This window comes from Perissodus microlepis, chromosome 20 (genome assembly GCF_051167445.1).
Source record: "Perissodus microlepis isolate ML-2025 ecotype Zambia chromosome 20, ASM5116744v1, whole genome shotgun sequence".
In the NCBI taxonomy this organism is placed as follows: domain Eukaryota; kingdom Metazoa; phylum Chordata; class Actinopteri; order Cichliformes; family Cichlidae; genus Perissodus; species Perissodus microlepis.
In genome coordinates, this window is record NC_140480.1 from 12,726,347 (window position 1) to 12,732,676 (window position 6,330).

The 6,330-nt window shown below is 39.4% G+C and overlaps 1 long non-coding RNA gene across 4 annotated transcripts; it reads left to right on the top strand.

Annotated features, from left to right (window-relative positions):
* The first annotated feature begins 384 nt into the window (after positions 1-384).
* LOC146364229 (uncharacterized) lies at positions 385-6,330 on the top strand. Of its 4 annotated transcripts, none has more exons than XR_014799058.1 (5): positions 385-1,238; positions 3,083-3,855; positions 4,346-4,502; positions 4,755-5,090; positions 5,233-6,048. It is a non-coding gene; the product is annotated as an uncharacterized LOC146364229 (long non-coding RNA). The 4 variants fall into 4 exon arrangements; XR_014799059.1 differs by lacking the exon at positions 385-1,238 and having other exon boundaries at positions 1,266-3,855; positions 4,755-4,863; positions 4,969-5,090; positions 5,233-6,330; XR_014799056.1 differs by lacking the exon at positions 385-1,238 and having other exon boundaries at positions 1,266-3,855; positions 5,233-6,330.

Consider the following 6,330-nt stretch of genomic DNA (forward strand, 5'->3'; position numbering starts at 1 on the left):
AGCAACTGAACCCACAAACCTGAAGCTCGAGACCCCAAACTAACCAAATGTAATGTTTCCTTAATCAGCACAGTCATTTTTAACTTTTTGTGTGTTATGTTTACTCACAGTTTTGATGCTTGCTTCTTCGACTTGATCCATGATTAGCTTTTCACCGTCGCTCTGCTGTTTTCTCTCTCCTCATGCTTCTCCTTCATGCGTCCTGTCCTCAAATATAATCCAACCTGCCTCCTTGTTTCCTCCTTGACTTGTATTAGCAAAATTTCCAGGTAAATTAAGAGAAATCCAAAAAAGTTTTCCTGTTTCAAAAGCTCTTCCAGTTGCCTGTCTTCTTGTCCTCCTTCAAATGTGCATTTTTTGACTTATGTATTTATTTGAATTCATATTGCCATGACAACATAGCACAGAGCATCATGGTAGTTTAAAGCAGGTGGTTCTGTCCTCTGCAGAAATGCTGGTGTTCCATAGTGATGTAGAAGTATGTTAATAGTCTTGAAACAGACACTCACTGATCCGGTAAGAGCAGGAATTTAACTACAAACCCTCATAGTCCCCATCAGTATTCTTCATTTTGCTCTGCAGCAATGGTCACAGTGGCTGCTTTAAGTACGTTTGCCCCATAGAAATCCACTGATGTTCAGTGAGTCCCTTTGATACATATTTAGACCTTCATAATTTTCAGGGTGCATGAGTGTTATATCTCCATCTCATCCTAAACATTTTACCAACCAACACGTTCTCACTCCCAACTCGTCAAACGTGTGACGCATGGTCAGGCTCCCTCTGCTTCACTTATTGACGTGCAGGGTCCTCTCATTGAATACTATAGAGCTCCCTTAACGTTGCTTATTGACGACAAGAGATTGCCGCGGAAGAGCCTGTTGTCCGTATATTTATATATTTCCGAAATCACATTGTAGTGACGTATACTGAACACAATAAATTATATAATGTAAACAACTACCTGGAAAAACAGGTAGAACGATACTTTTGTATCGTTTATTGCATTTATGGAGGGAGTGATGTATGCTGGGTAATGGCACAGCTAGCGACTGGGTGACTTTATTCACCCTCTTCGGATGTTATCAGTCCATACAATGGGCGTTATTAGCACAAATCAGTCCCATAGATATGGGCCATCTCCTGCTAGATTGTTCAGAAGGTTGTTCTCATCCATCCAGATGGAGGATCCAGAATCCACTCTGGCTGGAATCCGGTGGATACAGCAGTGTGTACAGGTAAGACCATTTAAACAGACAGCATTTATAGAATGACTATTAAAAGTCAGCGAGTGTCAGTAATGTTAATGTGGTTATGTTAGTAATACACCGAGTGCTAATATAACAGCTTTAAGATGCATTTGTAGATATTATTACGTGTTTTACCGTCTTTATGGTGCTAGCTTAAAGTTACAGTGTAAACGTTAGCTTATATTGTAGTAAAGCTGTTACTGTTTAAACGATGTTAGCACAGAAATATTAGCTTCTGTCATGACTGATGAAGTTACTAGTTAATAAAGTTTTCAGTAAAGTGTTTAATCGCAGCCACAGATTGACAGCAAATATCTCGATTAGCTTCAGTGCATCTATAATAAATATGTGCAAGTTTCAGTGCTTCGTTTAAACTGTATGATACTTATACTGACCCAAGGTCAGTGTAAAATACAATCCTAGCTGTGTGAACAAAGCCTGGCTCCTTTAATCCTGCATGACAAACCTCAGAATGCAGGTTATTATTACTCTTTCCTGCTGGCACACCTGTCACACCTGAGAGTCAGCTAGAAACTCACAGTGACGTGGACATCATGCAAAGACTGCCAGACTCTGTAATACTGCAAATGATCAGTGACTCATGTTAACACTAAACTTTAAACGGTATCTCTGTGTCTCTCTGTGTGTGCTGAACATTTAGGATTGAGTCAGGCTGCATCAGCTGAAGCTGTTATTTGTATATATCAGTATTTTTTTCATTCAGGTGTGGGGAAAATACGTAAGACTGCAGTGAAGCGATGTACCAGATTAATCCCTGGCCAAAGGTATCGTACTTAAATCAGACTACTGATCCAGCCACATCAGCCTTTTGTGAGGTCTGTTTAAAGTAGACTAAAAATGAACTGCAGGTTCCTGAGAGGTGGACTGTGAGCACAGAAACACATGTTCATACATACAGCTGCAGCAAACTTACATTAATTTTAAATAGATTTGTTACTCTGATGTCTGTCTCTGTGTTTGTCCTCTGACAGACTGGTGACCTGTCCAGGTGTGCTCTACCTATGACTACTGGGACAGGCTCTAGCCTCTGTAAAAGAAATTTTCTGTTATTCTCATTTAAAGTATTTAAGTGCTTATGCATATGCTTAGTTGTGACACTGTTATAGACTGTTCAGTGAAAGTTTCTAAAACTAGATGAACTTACTTCAGCGTCAGCAGTTTGAGAAAACAACTCCCTTTACAGGTGCTGATAAGGCCAAGGGCACAAAACAGCATAACCATTGATCCGTTAGGTTTCATAGCGAGACACGTGAAGTGTGGTAGGATCAGTTTGTAACTTCCTCCCTCTTCCTTGGAATGCATAAAGGAGTAGGAGCACAACTTCTGTGGCAGCGCTGACATGACTGAACTGTGATGTTTGATGTGTGTTGGCGCAGTAATAAATAGCTTGATCACAGCTCTTTCTGTGTTGCAGACTTTATTTAAAAAATTCCACGACACCCCCCACCCTCCCACTGTGAACCTGAATTGAATATTCAGAAGACATTTGTTTAAATAGTTCTACAAATCTGAGCTGTTGGTGTGTCCTTGGATTGTGTGGTAATAATATTAGAGCTAGCAATCTTTCTTACTGAATCTCTACTATGAGTCATGTTACCTGAGATTAATTCTATGTTTACCTGTCAGCCTGGACAAATGTGCTGTGTGAAGGAAATTAAATTAAATCAGATCTTAACTGCATACATTTAAGGAACCTGTTCATATTTAATTGAAATATGAACCAGTGATTTTTTGATTGCTGATTCCAAGAGAGTCTTTGTGGAAATCCTGTTTGGCTTTTTGTTATTTTAATTCTCTTCTCTGTTTTCCAGAACAGTTCTCCACAGTCGCTGTCCACATGGGTCAGTGGGACCAAGAAGCACTCTGCTAATGTGTGGACTCTGACCAGCAACATCCAGCAAGACCCAGACAGCGTTTTCTATCTCCCAGCTGGAGTTTTTTGTTTGTCTGTGACTGGAGAGTCAGATTTTTGTTGAGCTTCACACTTGCAGAGGTAAGTCAGTTTGCAGAGATCCCTCCCACCCTGGCTTTTATGTCCTAGATTTCTTATCTGAAACAGTAATATTTCAGTGACTGCTGCTTATACCACAGGTTAATACACGCTACTGATCCCTGATAGGAGAATCATCAATTTTGGCAACAAAGAAGCCTGGTGGATGTTTGTTTGCAGTCTGATGATGGGACATCATGCTCTGCATCTTCAAAGTTTGCCCCCTCATTATTATTCATACCCAGTAATGTGAAGTATGCTTATATCTACTATAACTGAACCAACCTGGTGCTCTTCATTTATGGAGGCTGTTGAGTCTGAATGTTGGATGTTGTGTATCTCGTGTTCTCTGGGCTTCGTTGTCCTCAGTCTTTTTGCAGGATCAGAAAACAAAACCAGGAGGCGTGTAAATGTTTCTTCTCCATGATGTTTCTTCAAATGTTTCTTCTGGATGATGATAAGACTGTGACACGGGATGCCACCTTTGGTCTTGTGATGAAGCAAAGCTCAGGAAGAAGTGGGATTAAATGGTACCCACATGTGTGCTGCTGAGAAGGATGTACAGGGGCACCTGCAGCCAAATCCAAGCTTCAGGTTAGTTGTAGTTGCAGAACGCTATAGGACTGAGACAGCTGAGGCATCAAATGTTTGATTAAACGGATGAAAAAGAGAAGTTTTTTCCCTATAATTATCACTTCTTAAAATCTGTAGCAACTTCAAGTCTGTCAGCGTGCTGAGCATGCTCAGAATGTGACAATATATTTTTGTTCAATATTTAATTTCTTTCAGTTGCAATTGTTAAATGAAAAAAAAAAATATATATATTCTTATAATTTAGCAAACTAATTTATCAAAAAATATATATACATATATCTGTATTAGTTTTAATAAATTAATTTGACACCTGTATTGAAAATACCATATTGTATTCATACAGAATCAGTATGGTATCATTGTTTGTCTGCTCACTGATTGTTGAAACTAAGAGCTACTTTGATCTGTTTAGATCTAAAGTATCCAAAGTTGAGCTCTAATGTTTCTTCACCCCTGTGTGTGTGATATCTGATTTCCTACATGCTGGCAGAGCAGCAGTTTGTGCTCACAGATGGTGACGGTGTGGAGAGACGGTGGTGTTTCCTCAGAAGAACCAGCAGAGTCACAAAGGACACCAGTCCATCTCACCACCTTGACTTGCTGACTGATGTTCGTCTGCACTGCACAGAGGAAATCAACTGACCGAGGTTTGTCCAGTGACGTGTTATGAAATGTATATTTGTTTTATGCTTACAGATATGTTTTTCTTGACAGAGGCTCTGCAGAGGTTAGACAAAGCAGAGAAAATATGTGCTTTACATTTTACTGTGATTTATTGAGATATTTGTTGCCTGATGTTCAGCAGGAATGGAGAAATAGAATCAAAGGGAGATGTTTTTGATGTTTTTGTAATGATGTAAGTAAATCTTCAATATTATTTATTTGCTTGGTTATATTAGGAGTGTTTCTGAGTGAGGGAGAGAGGAGTCATCATCCAGTTTAAGTGACGTAGATCAGTGGATACACTTGTCTCCCCTTTAAAGGAGACAATCCAAGTCATCCTTAAATGTTAGTGCTTTCAAATACACAAACATTTTTAAAGGACAAAAATGAACATCCAACTTTGACTGTAATACAAAATAAATCTTTGCATGTGTGTTTTCAAACTCTCAGATGGGCAGGATATCAGTCTTGGACTGTCTAACCTGCCGGAGCAGCACTGAATGACCACCACACATGAGCATGTTCCTGCAACATTCAGCATCTGATCTGTCATCTGTGTGCTTCTGCTTTTGGTAAGTAGAGTTACCCAACTCCAGTAACTCTAAACACATGCCATCCATTTCTAACGGCCTGGTTACTTCCTGTCAGTTACTTTAGAAACCATGTGGTCACCTGACCTAACACTGTTTCTTCTTCTTCCCCTTAATGTTCAAGTGTCAAATGTCCAACAGCTGGAGAGGAAACTACACCAGTGTACTGGGATGTTTCAGCAACACGTGCCAGATGCTGTTCCTTCATGGTGACATCACCAGAGACAGCCCCACCCACCTAAGGACCTCGCCATTGATCATGATGATTATAATGATGACAGCGAGCGGAACTAAGACTGTAAAAATCCACGACCACAATTTTTCTTTCTAATTATTAATGAATACTGAGAGCCTCTTTCTGTGTTTTGTCTGTTTTGGGGTTGTTGTTTTTTTACCTCATTTGTTACTAACAAAGTTCACCAAACTCACACAGTTTACATTCTGTATGTTTCCATCTTTACCAGCCACACTCTAACTGCATTTAAGAAAATAATCCTTAGAAATCGTCGTTTTTCTCTTTCGTAATTGATGATAATTCAGTGAATATACTGCGCTGCTTCCTTTTATTGCGTCACACATTGCTTTAAGTTTTTCAGTGTCCAGTTATTTTTTACGGCTGTTTGAATTCTCTGTATGTTTGACCCTGTAGACTGTTTGATGGACTGCTTGTCTTCCTGTTTGTTACCGCCGCCTGTTTTTGACTAAAGATTTGGATTTCTGACTTCAACACAGCCTCTGCGTGTCCTCCCTTTGTGTCCTCTTCCTCTGTGAATGTGTTGCATGTGTCACAGATTCATTTTATTAACAGTTTTCACACAGTGAGTTGCATCAGCATTCATCCACAGCACATTTCAGAAGGATTCAGATTAATACAGTGATCTTATAGTCAGAATTATCCTGACAGACTGCCACTGTAAATTATCTTTCATCAGGTAAATTTTCAAATAAAGTTCAGTATTTCAAAGCAGGAGTTATGAAGAATCATACTGGCATTAGGACTAATAATATGTACTTACAAAGTCAAAGTTTTTTAATTATGCTAGAATACTGGAAGACAATCAACTTTTAGTGTTTTCCGCATATTAATTATTCTGAAATAGAGATGGTGACCCTAACCGTACAGAAGCACACTAAACAACTGACAATCTAACAGACATCATTGGCCTGAGCTGTCATGCACAGTGAGTCTGATCCTTTGCTGTGAGAGTCTGACAAGCATGTT